Raw genomic sequence first — 24,491 nt, forward strand, 5'->3', positions numbered from 1 at the left:
ACTTTGGAAGGCCGAGACGGGTGGATCACTTGAGATCCGGAGTTTGAGACTAGCCTGGCCAAAATTGTGGAACCCTGTCTCTACTAAAAATACAAAAATTAGACAGGCATGATGGCAGGCACCTGTAATCTCAGCTACTTGAGAGGCTGAGGTAGGGGAATCGCTTGAACCTGGGAGGCAGAGGTTGCAGTGAGCTGAGATTGTACCATTGCACTCCTGGACAACAGAGCAAGACTCCATCCAAAAAAAAAAAAGAAAAGAAAAGAAGTCTGAGGCAGGAGAATCGTTTGAGCTCAGGAGGCAGAGCTTGCAATGAGCCAAGATCATGTCACTGAACTCCAGCCTGGGAGACAGAGGGGAAACTGTCTCAAAAATTAAAAAAAATAAATAAATAAGTAAATAAATACAAATAAAAAATAAACAAATCAAAGGAATGCAGAGAGCAAGAATTTGGCAGTGTCTGTCAAATCTCACCACACACACACCATTTTATATTCTACTCCCATAATACCTTCTACCTCATTCCATTCATATTAATTTGCATTTTCCATATTTTTCACTTCTCTGTATTTTGAGTGGGTTCCCAGTTTCTCTCAATGGGAGAAAGTACATCTTCCATTGCAGCATTCCTGGGACTGGGGATTTTTCCCAGGCAAAATTTACCAGCAATAGAGTTAAAGCCTCCTCTTTGGTTTTGTAAAAATCTCAAGGCCCTTGAAGAGAATTATGAAGAGTGTCCTAGAGGAAAGAGAAGAGGGCAAATACTTTTTTTTCTTTCTTTTTTTTTTTTTTAACTTTCGGAGAGAAATGGTAATTCTCTCCAGAAATTCCCCTGGATGGAGAACAGAGGAGCCACGGGGAATGTCACACCGCTCAGCAGCAGTTTCCGGGAAGCAGCAGGAGAGGCTGGCTGCATGTTGTATCTAAGGGCGAGGATCTCAGCACCAGGGGCCCAGTCTCAGCAAAGATTCCTTGACCTGAGCACTGGGCTGTGGAAGGAGAATGCTGCTGGCTTTTAAGTGACCATAGGCTGGGTCCATGACATCATTGCCATTTTCAATTTATAGAGAGAGAACTGGAAGCTAATTCAGTCTTCTAGTTTGGCTGATCCAAAAAACCCAAAAAATTAAATTATTGATGACAGGGGTGCACAAAATACTTAACTTTTCACACAAATATATTCATAGTTTATAATACTGCAATACAAATACATAGATTCTAGTAAGTTCTACTCTTCCTCATTCTCATCAAGAAAAAAAATCGTGACACGTTTATAATTGTATGTATTGGATAACCGTATGTATTACATAATTTCTTCCTGATGGCAGAAAACTCGCAATTTGAACAGGCATTCAAGATTACTGAAATTTCTACTTGCAACATTACATATGTGAAGGCTAGAAGGGTTTCCCACAGATTAGCTTCTGACTCTACGTTTCAAATCTTCTCTTTTGTTCCACTTACCTTCAATGCTAACAGGACATGTTCATGTCGCAATCTGGCTTTCTGACCATTGAGATCCTTGGGTCTCAATACCAGGTGAGCTGTCTCAGTGGCAGCAGAAGCATTCCCCAAAGGCATTCTGACATGGGGAAGTCAGCCCTCTAAACCCCAACATAATGTAGCTCCAGCTCACCTTCTCATTTGCCAGATCCCCAAAATGCTTGAGATACTTCAATGCCACCCTACTCAAGAGGAAGTGTGACCGAGGAAGTCAGCACACAAAGAGACAGTAGTCTTAACCAACTGCATGTAAAATATCTTACTTTTGCAAATCTTACAAAAAGTATGAATGTATGAACGTATTATCAAGGCCCCTCCAACAGCCTTGAAAAGGTCCTTGTAAGCGAGGGCCATGAAACTTAAGCTTTAATGGCCCAGTAAATCTCCTAGTGGGCTTGTAAATGTTCACTGAATGAGTAAATGAATCAAATGTGAAGCACTTGTAGCCTAGAACTTTTTGTAGGGTAGAAATTCTTCATCTTATCCTATCTATCAGGGCCTGGATATGATGTCTTTTACTAATTCCATGCTCCTCAAATCTTCTGAATAAAAAAAAATTTCCCCAGGTACCTTGATATAGGAGAGGTGGTGCCTAGACAGCAGGCCTGAGCATCCCAGTTGTGAAGAAAGTACATCTCCCATTGCAAATAGATAAGTTGTCAATCTGGATTGAATATCAGACTATCAGGAGTTTGGGAGTTTGGTTTTTGCAGTTGGGTCCTGAGAACGTGACACTTTTGAGCATCCCGACAAAACTGAGTTTCAGAATTTACCAAGCCAATGTGCCTACATGGAAATGCGGCACCCAGTGTACTGCCACCCGAAAAGCCAGGTCACTGCAGCTAGGTTGGCCTTTCGTAGGGAGATGCATCTAACTCAACAAGCATATGGCAAAACTGCCACTTTGAAGACTCAAAATAATATTCAAATTGGGTGAGAATTATAGATTAACTGGATTTTATACAGGAGGATCTTAAAAAGGAGGGGTTGCTCTTTTGCCACTGCCTTTCCATGCTTTAAAAATAATTAATGCTTGGCTGGGCGTGGTGGCTCATGCCTGTAATCCCAGCACTTTGGGAGGCCAACACCAGCAGATCACTTGAGGACTGGAGTTAGAGACCAGCCCGACCAACATGGTAAAACTCCTGCCTCTGTAATCCCAGCTACTCCAGAGGCTGAGGCAGGAGAATTGCTTGAACCCAGGAGGCAGAGGTTGCAGTGAGCTAAGATTGCACTCCAGCCTGGGTGACAGAGTGAGATGAGACCCTGTCTCAAAATACATGCATACATACATATATACATAATGCTGTTTTCTTTTCTTTTCTTTTTTGAGACAGAGTCTTTCTCTGTCACCCAGGCTGGAGTGCAATGGTGTGATCTCGGCTCACTGCAACCTCCACCTCCCAGGTTCAAACAATTTTCCTGCCTCAGCCTCCCAAGTAGCTAGGATTGCAGGTGCCCGCCACCATGCCCGGCTAAATTTTGTATTTTTAGTAGAGATGGGTTTCGCCATGTTGGCCAGGCTGGTCTCGAACTCCTGATCTCAGGTGATGCACCCACTCCGGCCTCCCAGAGTGTTGGGATTACAGGGTGCCACTGTGCCCAGCCCACAATTCTGTTTTCATAATAACTAAAAATTATTTTAAAAATTTACTGGCCGGGCGCGGTGGCTCACGCCTGTAATTCCAGCACTTTGGGAGACCGAGGCAGGTGGATCACAAGGTCAGGAGGTTGAGACCATCCTGGTAAACACGGTGAAACCTCATTTCTACTAAAAATACAAAAAATTAGCTGGGCATGGTGGCGGGTGCCTGTAGTCCCAGCTACTCAGGAGGCTGAGGCAGGAGAATGGTGTGAACCCGGGAGGCAGAGGTTGCACTGAGCCAAGATCGCGCCACTGCACTCCAGCCTTGGCAACAGAGCCAGACTTTGTCTTTAAAAAAAAAAAAAAAAAATTTACTTGCCAGTGTGTGCGGCCAGAATTTTTTTTCTTTTTTTCTTTTTTCAGCTATGGGACAAGCAGTTCTTAAACCCGCTGGGAGAAAACAGAAGAACAGAAACCTCTAAGCAATTGCTTTAAAACTGCACAGGGACGCATCAGCTATTGTTTCGAGATCATGGTCAAATTCTTCACGCCTTCAAGCTTTAACTTTTGGGGAAAGAGAAAAGGACTGTGGTTACATTCACCATGTAACAGCAGATCCCATATTCTTATGGAAGTTTTAGAACTGGAAGTTGAGAGATCATTGAATCATCCAATTCCTTCATCTTACAGACAAGAAACCACGTACCTACAGTAAATTACTCCTGCAAGGTCACATGGTTATGATAGGCATGTGGACTCTGGAACGGGCTTAGGATATTATTTTAGCCCAAGAAATCCAGAATCGACCATCACAGAGCCTGTAAAAGAAGATATATGGTGAGCCAGCCGCTGTCCCGGATTGTTTGCAGAAAGGCACTCAGATCCCCAACAGCTCTGCCAAATTAACAGCTGGTAACAGTTGGAAGCAACTGTCAGTTCTAGAATTTTGAGCTTACGAAAATCTTGTAATTAATGACATTAGGGAACCGTTGCTCCTCCTGGTCCCATCCATCATTCACTGGACGGTGACTGGGACCACCAGCTGTCACATACAAACTTATTCCTAGCTAGAACAGAAACTGGATTTGGAAGACGATAAAACCAGTATCAACCAAGGGCAGATTGGCATTTAGAAGAAAAGTCCGCAGAAGAGGTTAACCTTGTCTTTTGAAAGAAGGGATAGGAAAAGAAGAAAAAGAAAGTATGGCAATATAAGCTGAAAAGGCCCAACTACATATCTCCTTGGGGAAAAAAGTGACAATAAAAGGAAACGATAATGGAATATCTCTGGCAGGAAAAGTAAGGAAGGAACTGATAATTGCCTCCCAGGAGGGAAACCAAGTGTTAGGAGTTTGGGCATGGAAAAGACTTGACTGAATTACCTTTCATACATTTAGACTTTTGAATCATACATTTTTAACCTTTTTTTTTTTCAATGTAACTTTTAAAAAGAAAATAACAAGGGAATATTTCTTAAGATTATAGTGGTTTTAAAACAATCTTTGTGAAGGAAGAATAGGATCAGTTCAATAAAATCCAGACTTAACCTGACTCTTTTGAAGAGATTCAGAGACAGCATGGCCAAGGGTGTGCTGCCTTAGGCCTGGTGCAGGAACAGCTGGCTTCGACTGGAGCATTACATTCTGATAGAAGGCCAATGCACATTCCTCATTCTTCTCTAATATTGCTTGCTGTAATACCTCTCTGAAACTAAATATTTCCTTTTTTGGAGAAGGATTAAATATAGGCAGAATCCTATTTTAACAACTATCATCACACTGTCCGGTTCAATATAACAAAGTTCCTTTCCTAGCCAACAGTCCATACTAGCATGGTTTTGTTTATATTTGTTGGTATGTATAGAGGCAACAGTAAAGGATTTTATACACACACACATGCATGTATATATTTTCTTGAGAAATTATATATACACATACATTTTATGCATGTATGTGTATATATACAGATGAAAATATTCAGAGACATAGCATTATCAGGACTCAGAACTACAGAGGTGGTGTCAAATAGGATATAAAGTAGTTAATGTGTTATGTAGGATGTAGCAGCAGAGATGAGTGTGTAGCACAGAAAAACACAGCATTCAAGAAGCAGTATAGCATAGCAATTTAAGGCATGGACTCTGGAGTCAGGCTACATATGAATCCCAGTTTTACAACTTGATTAGCAATGCAACTTTTAGCAAGTCATTTACCCCCTTTGTGACTCAGTGTTAGCATCTGTAAAATGGGGCTAATGATAGCATAAGTCTCAAAGTCTTATTACAAAGATTAGTTAATAGATAAGATGTCTGGAATAGTGATTGGTCACATGGTAAGAACTACCATAAATAAGTATTAGCTATTGTCATTCTACAAAGAAAAATTTGGTAATGTGGACCATGCCACATTCCCTTTGGCCCCTAAATAGATTTTTTTTTTTTTTTTTTTTTTTTTTTTGAGACAGAGTCTTGTTCTGTTGCCCAGGCTGGAGTACAATGGCACGGTCTGGGTTCACTGCAACCTCCACCTCCTGGGTTCAAGTAATCCTCCTGCCTCAGCCTCCCAAGTAGCTGGGATTACAGGTGCCTGCCACCATGTCCAGCTAATTTTTGTATTTTTAGTAGAAACAGGGTTTCCCCATCTTGGTCACGCTGGTCTCAAACTCCCGACCTCAGGTGATCCATCCATCTCGGTCTCCCAAAGTGCTGGGATTACAGGCATGGGCCACCGTGCCCAGCCCCCTAGATAAATATTATCACCCATGTGCGAGGATACATTTTAACAGTCTCATCATGACCTGGGTGAAATAGTCCTCAAGACAATCCACTCCCTCTCTCTTAGTTCCATGCTCACCCAGCAGTTGTCTTGATTACTAATCCAGCTTTCCAATTTTCTACCCCTAGGAAAGGGAATGTTCTGAATGAGATGCAGGTCATCTATCTCCTGCACAGGGTCTTCTCCACTGAAAAATGAAAGCACTGGCATTTTCTGATTTACATGTCCATCTCATGTGAGTGTTCTACTGAATCTGCACCTCTGGGAATACACTCATAAAGTCTAGTTTATGGACCTGCCCAAACTGAGGTCCAGAATCTGGACCTTGGTAAAGTTACCGAGGAAATGCCAACCCAGAGGCCTCTTGGGGGTGCATGAGCTGTGTTCTTCCCCAGGAAAGACCTCTGGTGCTCTTACTTCATCGCTGATGGCAACCACTCAACATGGTTGCAAAACATGGTGGTTACTTTGCTTAGAAATTTTTTTTTAACAGTACTTATGTATAGTAATTCTTCTGAAAATCTGCAATTTGTTAAATACACATGTCAAAATTAAACTAAGCAAAGAGTTGGTAATTCTGTTTTTTGAAAGCTAAAGCAGAAACAGAAGGGACTTTGAACTTTTTATAGAAAAGGAACAAGTCAAAAGTATATTCTGAAATATACTTTCTATTTTCTCCTGCAAGCTCCTGGGTGTTTAGGGTTTGCGTTCCCAAATGATTTGTAAAATAGGTAGTTTTCTGGTGACAGTTGTTGGAATTGGGATGATCAAAATTCCAGTACAGTTTCAAGTTCAGACATAACAGCAATACATTCAGGTCCAGGCTCATTAGAAAGCCTCTGTGGCCTGCCATAGTCAATCTCATCTACAATAGTAGGTTGTGTTCTGGGAACCTGGTAAGCAGGTCACTGACGAACTGGAGTCTGTCCAAAGGCAGGCAACTCCAGGGAAGAACCATCTCACACATATCAGTCGGGATATTTTCAGTCGCAAGTAACAAAACACTAGACTCAAACTGGGCTAAGCAAGACAGTTTGTTGACTTGTAGTTGAAATCACATAACTCTAAAGTAGAATTGAATTCAAACAAGGCCTTTCTGGGAGTTCACATGATACAAGAAGTACTCAGATTTTTCTCTCCATCTCTCCACCTGCTTTCTGAATATTGGTGCCTTTTTCAGGTAGGCTCTTCCCTTTGTGGTCCAAGATAAATGTCAGCAATTCCCAAGGTTCCATGCATCCTCATCTTCATCTCACACTTTAAACTAGCATTTCTAGTTCAACTCCTGAGATTTGTTCTGATTGGACTAGTGTAGGTCAAGTGCCCACCCCCTGAACACATCTCTGTGGCCAGGAAAGAGGAACGTTAGCCTAAGTCATACACTCCACCCTTGGAGCAGGGGCAGCGTCAGCTTCTCCAGAACCAGATGGAGCCCCATTCAGAAATCAGGAGCTATTGGGTAAGGGAAGAAAAAAATAAATGCTGCAAGAGGTAACCAATAAAGGTATGTGCTTCATTACATGAGGAACATTTGAAGGAATAGTGTCCTTAGCTTAAAGATGAATAGACATGAAAAGGACCAGGTAGTTTAACATTTGAAAGTGTCATTTGGAGGAAGCGTTAGATTTACTCTGTGTAATTCTAGTACTGACGGTTATGGGGATGCAGATTTTGATTAAATTTAAGTAATTCACCCACAAGGGAAAAAAATACATTCATAACAAAAGGGCATATAATGAAACTTGAAAATCTTTCTCCTTCTTTCCTTTCCTTTCCTGTGTCTCACCTTCCTCCATCTCTACTCTCCAGAGATAGCCTGTATGAACCGTTTAATGAAAACCTTTCTTAAGATTAGAGTTACCCATAAGGACTTGGCTATGTCTTCAAGTATTGATTGCCCCATTGTCTCAAATAGGATATTTTAAAGATTTCTACTTTAGGTGGAACATGGACCAAGTCACTATAAGTAACTATAAGATACTAGTACTCCATGTTTGAGGCAGCACGATTTAAAGATGAGCTGAGACAATTTAAGGGGGAATTCCTGCTTATAAAAAGGTAAGAAAAATTTGAGACATTCAAGAGTAAATGTTGTTTGTTGATGGAACAAAAGAACTGTGAAATCCCCTTTCCCTAAAACCAAAGCAATGATGGCAGTTGGAATGAGTAAGGTAAGGAGCATGAATAACCAGGTAGAAGGATGAATGAAATTGAGGTGAGTAGACATGAAATTCAGTCCAGTCAAAAAGTACCTGAGGCCAGGTGAGGTGGCTCACACCTGTAATCCCAGCACTTTGGGAGGCTAAGGTGGGAGGATCACTTGAGCTCAGGAGTTTGAGACCGGCCTGGGCAATATGCCAAAACCCCATCTCTACAAAAACAAACAAACAACCAAAAAAAAATTAGCCAGGTGTAGTGGCTTGTGCCTGCAGTCCCAGATACTCAGGAGGTTGAGACAGGAGAATCGCTTAAGTGTGGGAGGCGGAGGTTGCAGTGAGCCAAGATCGTGCCACTGCACTCCAGCCTGGGTGACAGGAGTGAAACCCTGTCTCAAATAAATAAATAAATAAATAAAACAAATAAAAAATTTTTTTAAAAAAAGCACCTTGAACCAGATCACAGAGGCAGGAATTAGCAGAAAACTCAGGAGAAGCAACAACACTCACACAGATGGCCAAAGCCCCTCTGGCCTATGAAAAGGCTGGTTTGACTGAAAGTTATTCGGGATCTTTCCTTTACACATGAATAATTAAACATATCCCATGTATATTCTGAGCTAAAGTAGAAAGAGCAGAAAATTACTTAACTTTCTCAAAATTATTTCACAGCTGAACTTGTTCCAATTTACTCCTAATATGTTCATGAAATAGTAGTGGTTGTAATCTAATGTTTCCAGTGTGATCAGAATCAGAAGCAAACAAAATATTCTAAATTTGCTCTTTCGTAGACCGTAAGAGTAACAGAAATGAGATTATGTCTTGCAGGCCTAGTAAATAAGTAAACCTTAAATATATAAATAAATAAATAAATAAATAAATAAATAAATAACATTCATGAGGGGTTGACTCTGTTTCACATTCAATACATCTATCTAGCATTCAACACATCTGATTTAATGAAAATTTCAGAAAACCCTATGAAGTTATTATTATCTCTATTTCACAGATGAAAAATGAGGCCTGGAAAAGTTAAATAACGTTAAATAATCACGCAGCTAATAAGTAGTGGAAACAGGCCAGGCGTGGTGGCTCACGCCTGTAATCCCAGCACTTTGGGAGGCTGGGGCTGGTGGATCACCTGAGGTCAGGAGTTCAAGACCAGCCTGGCCAACATTGCAAACCCCGTCTCTGCTAAAAATACAAAAAATAGCCAGATGTGGCGGCGGGTACCTGTAATTCCAGCTACTCAGGAGGCTGAGGCAGGAGAATCGCTTGAACCTGGGAGGTGGGTGTTGCAGTGAGCCGAGATCGCGCCATTGCACTCTAGCCTGGGCGACAGAGTGAGGCTCCATCTCAAAACAAAACAAAACAAAAAAAGTACTGGAACCAGAATTGGGACCCAGTTCTATCTGACTAAATCCATATCCTTTCCATATCCCCCTGCCTTTATGTATGTGAATGTATAGACAGAGAATGTTCATGACTCTACATGGTCGAATATCATGCATGTGTACAGAGCAATCTCAAAACAGAAGTTTTTAGTTCTTTCTAAAAACAAACAAATTTATCCAGGGGAGAAGATCATCATAAAGACATAAACATGCCTACTGGATTTTCAAAGGCTCCTGTAAGTTCTTTAGTACTTAGATATCTGGACTGCAAAATAGTCTTATTTTTTTCCTTTTGTTGTGGATTTATTTTTCAAGGAGTTGTATAGCAATGACACATTGGATTGTTATTTCTGAGGCTTGTTTTGAAATATGTATTGAAGTCTTATGAACTCTGCAGTTCCTGTGGTCACACATTTTTTCTTAATGACTGTTAAATGATGTGTTTTTTTCAAAAACTCTAAGAGAGTATGACCTTTACCCAACAGGTTTCAATTTTCAAAAAGTATTTCTTTACTTTTACAGTAAGCTAGATATTTCTTTTCATTTCCCTAGTTTCCCATTCACTTTAGCAGACCTTCATGTGCTCAGCCTCTATGCTAAGGCCTGTGAGGGCTTCAAAAGGAGGACACATGGGTTGGTTAAGTTTTCTAGTATCAGCTCCTCAGAGAGCCTGGCCTTCACCACCCAAGCAGACACCCTCCCCCATGCCCACCCTCATCATTCTCTTAATAAGTTACGCTTTTCATCTCTTCGTTTCTTCTCACAATCTGTAATTGTTTAGTTTATCTACTTGTTTATTGACTGTTGTCCTCACATACTTTTTTTTTTTTTTTTTTTTTTTGACGCAGAGTCTTGCTCTGTCACCCAGGCTGGTATGCAGTGATGCGATCTCGGCTCACTCTATCTCCCAGGTTCAAGTGGTTCTCCTGCCTTGGCCTCCTGAGTAGCTGGGATTACAGGCATGCGCAACCACACTCAGTTAATTTTTTTTTGTATTTTTAGTAGAGACAGGGTTTCTCCATGTTGGCCAGGCTGGTTTCAAGCTCCCAGCCTCAGGTGATCTGCTCGCCTCAGCCTCCCAAAGTGTTGGGATTACAGGCATGAGCCACCACGCCCGGCCGACATGACACAAGTTCTGAAAGGGCAGAGATCTCGTCTGTCTTCCTCACTGCTGTGTCCCCCAGCAACTTAGCACAGTACTTGGCACAGAAAGCGCTGAATAAAAATTGTTGATTGACTGAATGAGTAAATGGATGCCTCCAGAACCTAGCAATGTCTACCACATGGTAGGCGCTCCATGAACCTTTTCTCATAATGAATGAAGTCATCAAGAAAGGAGACAGGATTTGACCTGGTCCTATAGAGAGGCATTCAACCTTTTGTCTGTACAGAACAGGCATTTTTTTTTTTTTTTTCTGGCAAATGCTCCTTAAAACCATGTGGGGGCTACTAATCATGAAGTACTTCAGAGGTACGGCACATGCTCAGGTTGAGTTAATCGGTGTTCTTCTTTCCTCTGGGCACATTGACTGGTCCCTGGATAGGCACAAAGTCCCACCCAGGTCATTCAGTGTCTTTTTACCACTTATCTTCAAACTTAAGCAGAAGAAAGATATTCCTTTTTTCTCTAGTCAGAGAGCTGCAAGGATATGTGCCCAAGGCAGCTATGTCTTCAAGGTTGGTCTGAGAGGATGATGCCAACAGGCAGAAATTCAAAGGCAGGTGATGGTAAGTGAGCCCCAGTGACCAAGGGCCAGAGAACACGTCTTTTTCAAGGCTTAACTGTTCAGCTTCAAATCTATGAGTGAATCTTGTGTCTTATCGTAAATAACCTCCCTAAAAAACAAAAAGCTAAGTGGTTAGGTTGAATCTGAGAATCTCAAGTAATAAAAGTATGGGTAGGGAGACAGGAGTAGGGATGGGCTTTTGGACAAAAGCACAAAGGTTAGATTAAATATGATTTTTAGGAAAGTTCATAATGAAACACTTAAATGATAGATGTTTATGACCTTCAGCCTATGTATATTACTGCTATCTCTAGTATGACCCTCATTTATACAGTTAGCTTTTTCCATTAAAATAGGAAATGGAATGTGATGACATAAGGAAATACTTAGGATATAAAACTAAGTGGGAAAAGATAGATATGTATACAGATACAGCTAGAATACAACTATATAGAGGACAAAGATGCAGTAAAATTGCAGAGTCATGGATTTTGATTTGAATTCAGTTTCAATTTACTAGGGTGTGAACTTCAGCATATTAATATCTTTCAGCTTTTGTTTTTGTAATCTGTAAATTAGGGATAATATTTCTGAGGCTTTTTGAGAGATAAAATGAAATATAGTATGTAAAACCCCTAGCACAGTGCCTGGCATTTAATAGATGTTAGTGTTCCATCCTGTTAAAAAATAGTAAAACTCGCTGCCTTGAAAACTAGAAGACCTAAGTCTAAATGTTAACAGTACTTGTGTTTAGATTCACCCAACAAATGTTTATTGAAGGCCAACAAGGTACAGGCACTAGGGATAAAACAGTGAACAAAGTGGACAAAGTCCTTGACCTCATGGAGCCTAAATTCTGGGTAGGGATACAGACAATGAACAAAGACATAAATTAAACAGGGATTCACACATCCTGAAGTGCTAAAGATCAGAAGAAGCCGGCATTTGTGTATGTGGAGGTGGTAGTGCAACAAGTTTAAACCAGATGTCCTGAAAAGCCTCACCAAGAAAGTGATATTTGAGCAAAGACTTGAAGGTGAAGGATGGTAGGACTACAGATACTTTTCCTTTTTTCCTATATCTACTTTTCTGATTTTTAAAATGAGCATTTACATGTTATTGTCTTTAATTTCTTATTTTGAAAAAGGGTTTAACTTTTTCTAGTCTTATTAAGGTATAATTGAAAAATAAAAATTGTATATCTCTAAGATGTACAATGTGATGATTTTATCCACATAATAAAGTTTTGAAAAAATATATATGTTTTTATATGTATACATACACAGTGAAATGATTACCACAATCAAGCTGATTAACATATCCATTACCTCACATTGTCACCTGTGGTGAGAACACTTAAGATCTATGCACACAGCAAATTTCAAGTATACAGTAGGTCAGGTGTGGTGGTTCACGCCTGTAATTCCAGCACTTTGGGAGGCTGAGGCGGGCGGATCACTTGAGGTCAGGAGTTTGAGACCAGCCTGGCCAACATGGTGAAACCCCATTTACTAAAAATACAAAAATTAACTGGGTGTGGTAGAGCATGCCGGTATCCCAGGTACTCGGGAGGCTGAGGTGGGAGAATCACTTGAGCCCGGGAGGCAGAGGTTGCAATGAACTGAGTTTGTGCCACTGCACTCCAGCCTGGGTTATGGAGCAAGACTCCGTCTCAAAAAAAAAAAAAAAAAAAAAAAAAAAAAAAGGATGCAATAGTCACCATGCTGTATGTAAATTCCCAGGATTTATTAATCTTAGAACTGAAAGTTTGTACCTTTTGGTTAACATCTCCCTCCACAACCCTTCCCCCTCACCTCAGCCCCCTGGCAACCACCATTCTACTCTCTGCTTCTATGAGTTTGACTTGTTTAGATTCCACATATAAGTGAGATAATATTTGTCTTTCTATATCTGGCTTAATTCACTCAGCATAATCTCCTCCAGGTTAAAGCCTGTTATCACAAATCGTGGGATCTTCCTCCTTTTTCATGGCTGAATGATATTCCAATACGTGTGTGTGTGTGTCTGTGTGTGTGTGTGCACATGTGTGTGTGTATAACATTTTGTTTATCCATTCATCTGTTGACAGACCCTTGAATTATTTCCATATCTTGGCTATTGTGAATAATGCTCAATGAGAATGGGAGTGCAGATACAGCTTGAACATACCTTATCTGAAATGTTTGGGGCCAGAAGTGTTTTGGATTTCAGATTTTGAACTATTTCCAGATTATGAGATATCTTAGGGATGGGAGCCAAGTCTAAACACAAAGTTCATTTATGTTTCATATATACCTTATACACATAGCCTGAAGGTAATTTTATGCAATATTTTAAATAATTTTGTGCACGAAACAAAATTTGTGTACACTGAACCATCAGAAAGCACAGGTGTCACGATCTCAGCCACCCATGTGGACAATCTGTGGTTGTTTGGCATCATCATCATCCTTGACTGAATTTATATGCTACTAATAAGCAATCATTTCCTCAGACTTATTCACACATAAGTACTTAACAATAAAAAATGTGACATATCATTAATACAGTGAAAAAATAATGTGTTCAGGGTAACTAAGCAGCACAGTGGCATCACCAGAATACCCGTATCAGCTGTGAAACAATGACAATGACAAACAAAGCAAATGTTTTTGCTTCTCTGTCTACAATGCTGCGTTTCAAAAATTACAACTGTACATTGTATTTATTTCTCTCTCCCTTCCTTCCTTCCTTCTCTCCCTTCCTTCTTTCTTTCTTTTCTTTCTTTCTTTCTTTTTCACAGAGTTTTGCTCTTGTTGCTCAGGCTGGAGTATAATGGCGCGATCTCAGCTCACCGCAACCTCTGCCTCCCAGGTTCAAGTGATTCTCCTGCATCAGCCTCCCAAGTAGCTGGGACTTTTTATTTTTAGTAGATATGGGGTTTCTCCATGTTGGTCAGGTCTCAAACTCCCGACCTCAGGTAATCCACCCGCCTTGGCCTCCCAAAGTGTTGGGATTACAGGCGTGAGCCACCACGCCTAGCCTGTATTTCTTTTTTTTAGGTGAGAAGAAACATCAAAAGAAGTTGAAGGACCAGGAAGTGGGTCCTCTAGGGATGAGGGGGCATCTGCTGGCTTTTTAAAGTGTTTCCTCCAGATTGGTCTGCTTCATTAACCACGGTTTTTGTCTTAGAAGTCTCTCTTGATTTTATAAACAGACATTATTTCTTGTTCAATTATGAATGCACACTGCTCAAATCCTTCAATAAGCTCATCACACATTTTCACCATGTCATCTGTAGGCACTTTTTCTGCAGTGTTAGTAACATCATCTTTATCATCACTATGATCACAATCACCTTGATTCAGAATCATTTTCACTATTTTACCATAAATCTGTGAATGAACAACTGGAGCCTCAGTATTGATGTTAAAAACGTCTTCAATATTCACTTCTTCCAGCTTACTTAGAGACTCCAAAGGTATATGTTTTGCATATGTAAGGAGGTCGGGCATCATTTTATTCTCACTTGACATATGGAATTCTTTAGAGTCACCATCTTGTTCATCATCATCACTGAACATAGTTGCAGGACACAGGTTATGCCAGGCCAGTGGCTTTAGTCACTGTGTGCCAAGCATTGCAAAAGCATATATAGCATATATAGCTAAACTCCTTTTGAAAACTTTCCACACCCACACCTCTGTCCACTGCTCTTAGCACGCTGTTGAAGAAAGTGTTTTTATATTTACTTTTACCTAAGAATTTCCTGGTCATGTGGTTGAAATAATGGAGTCACATTTGGGGGAAAGTACATGGCGTAAACTTTATTTTTGATGAGAATTTCAGCTGGAGGATGAGAATGAGCATAATAGTTGTCAAGGAATAATGAAATCTTCCAATTGCCATCCAGTCCAGCTTCCCTGCAGTGAACACATGCCACTGATACAAATTGTTTGTGAAATCAATCAGAAAAGATATCCCTGGTGATCCATGCCTTTTTGTTAATATAATCACAGATTGGTATAAAATTCACTTTTTGGAAACAGTGAGGATGCAAGCTTTTCCCTACCTCAGCAACTTTACACTTATGTAACTTATGCATACCTGCTACATTGGAACATCCCAGCATAGTTATTCTGTCCTTGACATTCTTCTTAATTCCTGTAGGAGCTGTCTCATTCTCAGTGGTCAGTGTCTTTCTGGGGCAACAATGCCAAAATAGCAATGTCTCATTAGCATTGTTGCTACAGTTTGGATGTTTGTCCCCTCCAAATCTTATGTTGAAGTTTGATCACCAGTGTTGGAGGTGGGAACTAATGGAAGCTGTTTGAGTCAGGCAGTGTGGGGCGGGGGTTTGCAGATCCCTCATAAATAGATTCATGGCTTCCCTGAGGGGAAAAGGCATGAGTGAGTTCTCACTGTACTATAGAGCTGATTGTTAAAAAGAGCCTGGGACCTCCCCCACCCCTGCTTCTTCTCTTGCCTTGTGATTTCTGCACAAGCTGGCTCTCACTTCACTTTCCACCATGAGGGGAAGCAATCTGAGGACCTCATCAGAAGCAGATGTTGGCACCGTATTTTTTGTACAGCCTGAAGACCCATGAGCCAAATAAACCTCTTTACTCTGTAAATTCCCCAGCCTCAGGTATTCCTTTATAGCAACACAAAATGGACTTAGACAATTACAAGCTTGTTCTGGCATCAGATTTTCATCAGTGATGACCTTGACAAATTCATCAATGAATTTCTCTACTGCTTTGTGATCAGCAGATGCTTTACCACAAAATATCTTCAAAAATTTAATACCATATCTTTTTAAAAATTTCTGCAACCAGCCTATTGAATATTTACAGCTCCCTCCAATTTTCAGTTCATTGTTGATAGATCTTTGCTTGTTTCATGATCAGCATACCATTAAGTAGCATGTGTTCACTGCAATGCTGACAGATCCACTCTTTCAATACATAATCGAGATCTTCATTTTTAGCTTTATGCTTTTCTATTTTTCATAACTTCTATTTACTACTTTAAGCATAGAACTTCAATAATTTATCCTTCTGTTTCTTCAGGTCATATATGGTGGCCATTCCAACACAATACTCTTCTATAAGACATTTCACACTTACACTGCTGTCCAGTTTCTCCAATAGCTTGACTTTCTTTCTTTCTTTCTTTCTTTTTTTTTTTTGAAGCAGAGTCTCCCTCTGTCGCTCAGGCTGGAGTGTGCAGTGGTGCGATCTCTGCTCACTGCAACCTTCACCTCCCAGGTTCAAGCAATCCTCCCCTCTCAGCCTCCCAAGTAGCTAGGATTACATGTGTGCACCACCATGCCTGGACACTTTTTTTTTTTTTTTTTTTTTTTGGATTTTTAGTAGAAACATCATTTCACCATGTTGGCCAGGCTGGTCTTGAACTCCTAACTTCAAGTGATCTGCCCACCTCAGCCTCCCAAAGTGCTAGGATTATAGGTGTGAGCTACTGTGCCTGGCCTGCAACCTCCTCCTCCCAGGCTCAAGCCATCCTCCCACCTCAGCTTCCTACCACCATGACTTATTAATTTTTGTAATTTTTTTTTTTGATAGTCTTGCTCTGTCACCCAGGCTGGAGTACAGTGGTGTGATCTTGGCTCACTGCAACCTCCACCTCCCAGGTTCAAGTGATTCTCCTACCTCAGCCTCCCGAGTAGCTGGGACTACATCACATACACAGTTAATTTGATGGACTAACTAGTGGAAAAGTTAGTCCATTTCAAGTTAACTTTGTGTGTGATGTAAGATAAGGGTCCAATTTCATTATTTTGCATTAGAAAATTCAGTTTTCCCAAGGCCATTTATTGAAGAGATAATCCATTCCCTATTATGTATTCTTAGTGCCCTTATCAAAGATTCGTTGACTATATATGCATGGAGTTTTTCCTGGGCTCTCTATTGGTCTATGTGTCTGTTTTTATGCCATTGCCATACTGTTTTGATTACTATAGCTTCGTAATATTATTTAAAATCAAGAAATGTGTGCCTCTACCTTTGTTCTTCTTATTCAAAATTGCTTTGGCCATTCAGGGTCTTTTGTGGTTCCACATAAATATTCAGACAGTTTTTTTCTATTTCTGTGAAAAACATCATTGGAATTTTCATTGGGATTGCATTGAATCTATAGAGTACTTTGGGTAGTATGGCTATCTTAACAATATGAATTCTTCCAGTTCATGAACACAGAATATCTTTCCGTTTTATTTGTGTCTTCTTTCATTTCTGTCATCAGTGTTATAATTTTCTGCGTACAAATCTTACACCTCCTTGGTTTAAGTATTTTATTCTTTCTCATGCTATTGTAAATGGGATTGTTTTCTTCTTTTTCAGATAGTTTGTTATTAGTGTATAGAAATGCAACTGATTTTTGTATGATGATTTTGTATCCTGGAACTTTACTGAATTTTAAAATTATTTCCAACAGTTTTTTTTTTGGAGGAGTTTTATGGTATCCTACATATAAGATCATGTCATCCACAAACGGAGACAATTTCACTTCTTTTCCTATTTGGATGGCTGTTACTCCTTTTTCTTGCTTAATTGCTCTGGCTAGGACTTCCAGTACTATGTTAGATAGAAGTAATGACAGTGGGCATGCTTGTCTTGTTCTTGATATTAGAAAGGAAGCTATCAGTTTTCCACCAGTGAATATGATGTTACCTGTGTGTTTGTAATATATGACCTTTATTACATTGACATACATTCCTTCTATACCTAATTTGTAGAGAATTTTTATCATAAAAGGATGTTAAATGCTTTTTCTGCATCGATTGAAATGATCATATGATTTTTACCTTAACCCTGTTAATGTGGTTTATTACATTTATTGATTTGTGTATGCTGAACCATCCATGCATACCAAGGATAAATTCCACTTGATCATAGTGTATGCTCCTTTTAATGTGCTGTTGAATTCAGCCAGTTAATATATATTTTTTTTAATTTAAATTTTTTTGAGACAGAGTTTCACTCCGTCACCCAGGCTGGAGTGCCACTGTGCAATCTCAGCTCACTGCAACCTCCACCTCCCAGGTTTAAGCGATTCTTGTGTCTCAGCCTCCTAAGTAGCTGGGACTACAGGCATGTATCACCACGCCCAGCCAATTTTTGTTTTGTTTTGTTTTGTTTTGTTTTGCTTCTTGAAACAAAGTCTTGCTCTGCCATCCAGGCTGAAATGTAGTGATGCAATCTCAGCTCACTGCAGCCTCTGCCTCCTGGGCTCAAGCTATTCTCATGCCTCAGCCTCCCAAGTAGCTGGGATTACAGGTGTGCACCATCACACCCAGCTAACTTTTGTATTTTTAGTAGAGACATAGTTTTATCATATTGGCCAGGCTAGTCTCGAACTCCTGACTTCAGGTGATCCACCCGCCTCGGCCTCCCAAAGTGCTGGGATTACAAGTGGGAGTCATCGTGCCTGGCCCAATGTTTGTATTTTCAGTAAAGACAGGGTTTCACCATGTTGGCCAGGCTGGTCTAAACTCCTGGCCTCAAGTGATCTGCCCATCTTGGCATCCCCAAGTGAGCCACTGTGCCTGGCCTCAGCCTGCAAAAATTTTATTGAGAATTTTTCCATCTATGTTCAGTATTAGCCTGTAAGTTTCTTTTCTTTTAGTGTTCTTATCTAACTTTGATGCAAGGTTAATACCAGCCTGGTAAAATGAGTTTGTAAATGTTCCTCCCTCTTAATTTTTTTTTTAGAAAAGTTTTAGAAGAATTGGTGTTTATTCTTTTCTGTTTGGTAGAATCCATCTAATCTTTTGTATTTTTGTGGTATCAGTTGTAACTATTCCTTTGTCATTTCTGATTGTAATTTTTTGGGTCATCTTTCTTTTTTCTTGGTTAGTTTACTAAAGGTTTGTCAATTTTGTTTATCTTTTTAAAAAACCAACTCTTAGTTTCTTTGATCTTTTAAATTGTCTTTCTGTTCTCTATGTCATTTACTTCCGCTCTAATTTTTGTTATTTTTCTCCCTTCTGCTAACTTTGGGCTTAGTTTGTCTTTTTTTTTTTTTTTTTTTTTTTTGAGACAGAGTCTCACTCTATTGCCCAGTCTAGAGTGAAGTGGCACAATCTCAGCTCACTGCAGCCTCTGCCTTCTGGCTTCAAGGAATTCTCCTGCCTCAGCCTCCTGAGCGTGCCTGTCACCAGGCCTGGCTGATTTTTGTATTTTTAGTAGGGATGGGGTTTCACCATGTTGGCCAGGCTGGTCTCGAACTCCTGACCTCAAGTGATCTGCCTGCCTCGACCTCCCAAACTGCTGAGGTTATAGGCATGAGCCACTGCACCTGGCTCTGAGATCTTTCTTTTTAAAATTTAGGTATTTATCTCTATAAATTCCTCTGTTAGAACTGCTTTTGTTGCATCCCGTATGTTTGGTATGTTATGTTTCTATTTCTGTTTGTTTGAAGATAGTTTTTTATTTCTTCTTTGACCCATTGGTTGTTCAAGAGCATGTTGTTTAATTTTTATTAATACTATTTGTGAATTTTCCAATTTTCCCTTTGTTATTAATTTATAGTTTTATATTATTGATTTCAGGAAAGATACTTGATATGATTTCAGTCTTCTTTAATTTGTTAAGACTTGTGCTATGGCTTAATATATGATCTATCCTAGAGAATGCTCCATTGCTCTTGAGAGGAATGTGAATTCTGCTGCTGTTGAGTGAAATGTTCCATGTGTGTATGTTAGGCCCATTTGGTTTATAGTATTATTCAAGTCTACTGTTTCCTTATTGATTTTTTGTATGAATGATCTATCCATTGTTGAAAGTGGCATATGGCCAGGCATGGTGGCTCATGCCTATAATCCCAGCACTTTGGGAGGCCGAGGCAAGCAGATGACCTGAGGTCAGGAATTTGAGACCAGCCTGGCCAACATGGTGAAACCCTGTCTCTACTAAAAATACCAAAATTAGCTGGGCATGCTGGCACAATTCTGTAATCCCAGCTACTCAGGAGGCTGAGGCATGAGAATCACTTGAATTCAGGAGGCCGAGTTTGTAGTGAGCTGAGATCGCGCCACTACACTCCAGCCTGGGTGACAGAGCAAGACTCTGTCTCAAAATTAAAAAAAAAAAAAAAAAAAAAAAAAAAAGCGGCATATTGAATTCTCCTATTATTGTATTGCTATTTTTCTCTTTAGTCTTGTTAATATTTCCTTTATATGTTTAGTTTCTCTGACATTGGGTGCATATATATTTGTAACTTTTATATTCTCTTGATGAATTGACTCCTTTATCATAGTATAATGACCTTCTTGGTTTCTTGTGACAGATTTTGACTGAAAGTCTGTTTTGGCTGATATAAATATAGCCACTTCTGCTCTCCTGTGGTTACTATTTGCAAAGAATATATGTTCCCATCCATTCACTTTTAGCCTATGTAGGCTAAAGTGAGTCTACTGTAGTCAGTATATTATTCGATCTTGTTTTATTTTTTAATTTTCGTAATTTTTTATTTTTTGAGATGGAGTTTGCTCTTGTTGCCCAGGCTGGAGTACAATGGCGCGATCTCAGCTCACTGCAACCTCCGCCTCCCAGGTTCAATCCATTCTCCTGCCTCAGTCTCCTGAGTAGCTGGGATTACAGGCATGCACCACCACACCCAACTAACTTTGTACTTTTAGTAGAGATGGGGTTTCTCCATGTTGGTCAGGCTAGTCTCGAACTCCTGACTTCAGGTTATCCGCCCGCCTTGGCCTACCAAAGTGCTAGGATTACAGCCGTAAGCCATTGCGCCTGGCCTTGTTTTATTTTTAAAATCTATTCAACCACTCTGTGTCTTTTGATTGCAGAATTTAAACCATTTATATTTAAAGTAATTCTTGATAGGTAAAGACTTACTATTGCCATTTGTTAATTGTTTTCTGACAGCTTTGTAATTCCTTTGTTTCTTCCTTTCTCTCTTATTGTCTTTCTTTGTGATTTAATTTTTTGGTAGTGCTATGTTTTGATTTTGTACCCTTTTATCCATTATGTATCTGCTAGATTTTTTTCTTTTTGGTTGCCATGAGGATTACATAAAATATTTTATAGTTATAATGGTCTATTTTAACCTGATAACAAATTAACTTCAATTGCATACAAATACTTTACATTTTTACTTCTCTTCCACCTTGCATTTTATGCTGCTGATGTCACATTTAACATCATTTTATTGTGTCTATTAACAAATTATTATAACTATAGTTATTTTAAATATTTTTGTCTTTTTTTTTTTTTTCTGAGTCAGATTTTCACTCTTGTTGCCCAGGCTGGAGTGCAGTGGTGCGATCTTGGCTCACTACAAAGTCTGCCTCCCGAGTTCAAGTGATTCTCGGGCCTCAGCCTCCTGAGTAGCTGGGATTACAGGCATGTGCTGCCATGCCTGACTAATTTTTTGTATTTTTAGTAGAGATGGGGTTTCACCATGTTGGCCAGGCTAGTCTTGAACTCCTGACCTCAGGTGATCTGCCTGCCTCGGCCTCCCAAAGTGCTGAGATTACAGGCATGAGCCACTGTGCCTGGCTATATTTTTGTCTTTTAACTTTTATACTAGAAGTGAAAATGATTTACCTACTGCTATTATAGTATTAGAGTATTCTGAACTTGACTATGTATTTACCTTTACCAGTGACTTTTGTGCTTTCATATATTTTTATGTTGCTACTTAGCATCCTTTTGTTTCAACTTGCAGAACTCCCTTTAGCATTTTTTGTTAAAGGATGGCTTTTCTGGGATTAGTATTTTGGTTGGCAGGGTTTTTTTTTTCATTTTATTTCGTTTTTGTTTTTTTAAGCACTTTGAATATATCTGCTGAGAAATCTAGGATAGCCTAATTGAGGTCCCTTGTATGTGAAGAGTTTCTCTTGCTGCTTTCAAAATTTTCTCTGTGTTTGATTTTTGATGATTTGACCATGTGTCTTGGACTAGTCTTCTTTGGATTGATCTTGCTTGGGAATTTTGAGCTTTCACGAGTCTTGATATCCACTTCCCTCCCAAGATTTGGGAACTTTTCAGCCACTATTGTTTTAAATAAGATTTCTACTCCTTTCTCTTTTTCTCTTCTTCTGGGACTTGCATAATGCACACATTTATTCAATGGTGTCTCATGTGTCTTATATTCTTTTGTCACTTTTTAAATTTTTTTTTCCTTTTTATTCCTCTAATTGGCTCTGGTCCGAAGTGTCTCCTCAAGGGTCTACAGTTGGATCCTCAGACAGAGAGCCTGTTACTAGGTGAATAGATACGTGTGGCTCCCTTCAGGTCTCTGGTAGGACTCCTACTAGGTCACTGGGATGGGTCCCTGGACAGGCGGTGATGGCTCCAAATGTTAGCTGAGAGGGGCTGGAACTGAGTCACATGGCTGTTTCAGGATCCACAGCTGTGACTGAGGTCTAATCTATCTAGGGACTTGACAAGAGAAAGTCTTTATCTGCTTTTACTGGCAGAAGTGACTGCACCTTCAAACGCGCAGATATAAATGCAAGGCTACATGAATCATGAAGAAACAGGCAAAATGACACCATCAAAGGAAACTAATAAAGATCCAATAACTAATCCCCAAAGCAGGCTGGAGCTGGGTCACAGGGCTGCTTCAGGACCTGCAGTTGAATTGAAGTCAGTGGGACTGCCTCCAGGGGGACTGCCCTGGAAAGACAGCTCCTGAACAATGGCTGAGAGGGACTGAAGCTGGGTCATGGACTGCTTTAGGGTTCATAGTCAGGACCCAGGTCAGCCAGCCTGTTATCTGAGGCATGGGCAGGGGTGTCTCCTCCTAAGTCCCTTGATGGATGGTGCTGGTGGGGAGGACCTAGGCCAAATAGGGCTGTATCTCAGTCCATTGGCAGATGGGGCTATTTCTGGGTTTATAACGAGGATCATGGTCAGTGAATCTTCCACCTGGACATGGGTCTGCCTTCTTAAAATGGCTTACCTAGGTCTTGGGCTCCACCTGAGCAACCTCCTACGTAGATTCCAAAGCTCTCACAAAGACACTTTTGTCTGTGGATGGCTGCCAAATTATTGTTGCTATGGGGGGATATAAGCAGGGACCTCCTATTCAACCATTTTGCTGGCATCATTCTACAAATTGATTATTTTTTTGAGACTGAGTCTCCCACTGTCGCCCAGGCTGGAGTGCAACGGCACGATCTCGGCTCACTGCAACATCTGCCTCCCAGGTCCAAGCGATTTTGCTGACTCAGCCTCCCGAGTAGCTGGGACTACAGGCATGCACCACCACGCCTGGCTAATTTTTTGTATTTTTAGTAAGACAGGGTTTCACTATGTTGGCCAGGCTGGTCTCAAACTCCTGACCTTGTGATCCACCTGCCTTGGCCTCCCAAAGTGCTGGGATTACAGGCATGAGCCACTTCACCTGGCCAAACTGATTTTTAGATTTAAAAAATACAAATGAGGCGGCTGGGCACAGTGGCTCATGCTTGTAATCCCAGCACTCTGGGAGGCTGAGGTGGGCAGATCACCTGAGGTCAGGAGTTCAAGACCAGCCTGGCCAACATGGTGAAACCCCATCTCTACTAAACATACAAAAATTAGCCCGGTGTGGTGGCAAACGCCTGTAATCCCAGGTACTCGGGAGGCTGAGGCAAGAGAATCGCTTGAACCCAGGAGGCAGAGGTTGCAGTGAGCTGAGATTGTGCCATTGCATTCCAACCTGGGGGACAAGGGCAAGAGTTCATCTCAAAAAAACAAAAAACAAAAAAATATATACGTATATGAAAACCAAAACAATTGTATTAAAAGCATGTATTATTATAACTAATTTACTAATGGTTCCTAGCTCTAAAAAATGTTTTTCTTTACACTATTCTGAAAACATCATAATATTCCTAGAAGGCAAGTAATATTTTATGCCTGTTTTACAAATTTAAAATGAATTTCCTCAAGGTCATACAATTAGTAAATGTTAGAATGGATTCTAGAGTTCAGACTTTCATGCCGCAGATCCCATGTTCTCGGGTAAATTCATACTTCTTACGGTCCCTATACACAGAATCATCTATCTTCTCCCAAAATTTACCTATTCAGCTAGACCTTCAGAGGCAGTACTCAATTTTAACAATGTAACAGTTATTTATTACAGCCACTGGAGTGAGAACTACAACAATATAATAGTCCCTACACATATGGGAATCTATGTAAATTTTTTTGAGTGGGGTTGTATTATTTAAAAGGCCATATAGAAATGACCTTAACGTGCTATTTAGTATGATGCTTTTTAAATGGTACCCTATTCCAAATGTTTTCTACTAAAATGTTTTCCCTAGAATGAAAATTGAAAACAAGAGGGCACTAACATCTATCAGTGTCATGTTCTGGGATGATGTGAAAATAGCC

General features: G+C 40.2%; 1 protein-coding gene across 3 annotated transcripts in view; it reads right to left on the reverse strand.

Moving 5' to 3' along the window:
- The window catches only part of RALGPS2 (Ral GEF with PH domain and SH3 binding motif 2), a 242,347-nt gene that overhangs the window by 216,976 nt on the left and 880 nt on the right, over positions 1–24,491 (reverse strand). Inside the window, exon 1 of one of the 3 annotated variants that reach the window (XM_050783536.1) lies at positions 3,795–3,813. The exons of the other annotated variants lie outside the window; for them this stretch is intronic. The gene's annotated coding sequence lies outside the window, so the exon portion shown is untranslated. Of the gene's footprint in view, positions 1–3,794; positions 3,814–24,491 lie in introns of those variants that run through there. 3 annotated transcript variants of the gene reach the window in all.

Source organism: Macaca thibetana, chromosome 1 (assembly GCF_024542745.1).
Source record: "Macaca thibetana thibetana isolate TM-01 chromosome 1, ASM2454274v1, whole genome shotgun sequence".
Taxonomy (NCBI): domain Eukaryota; kingdom Metazoa; phylum Chordata; class Mammalia; order Primates; family Cercopithecidae; genus Macaca; species Macaca thibetana.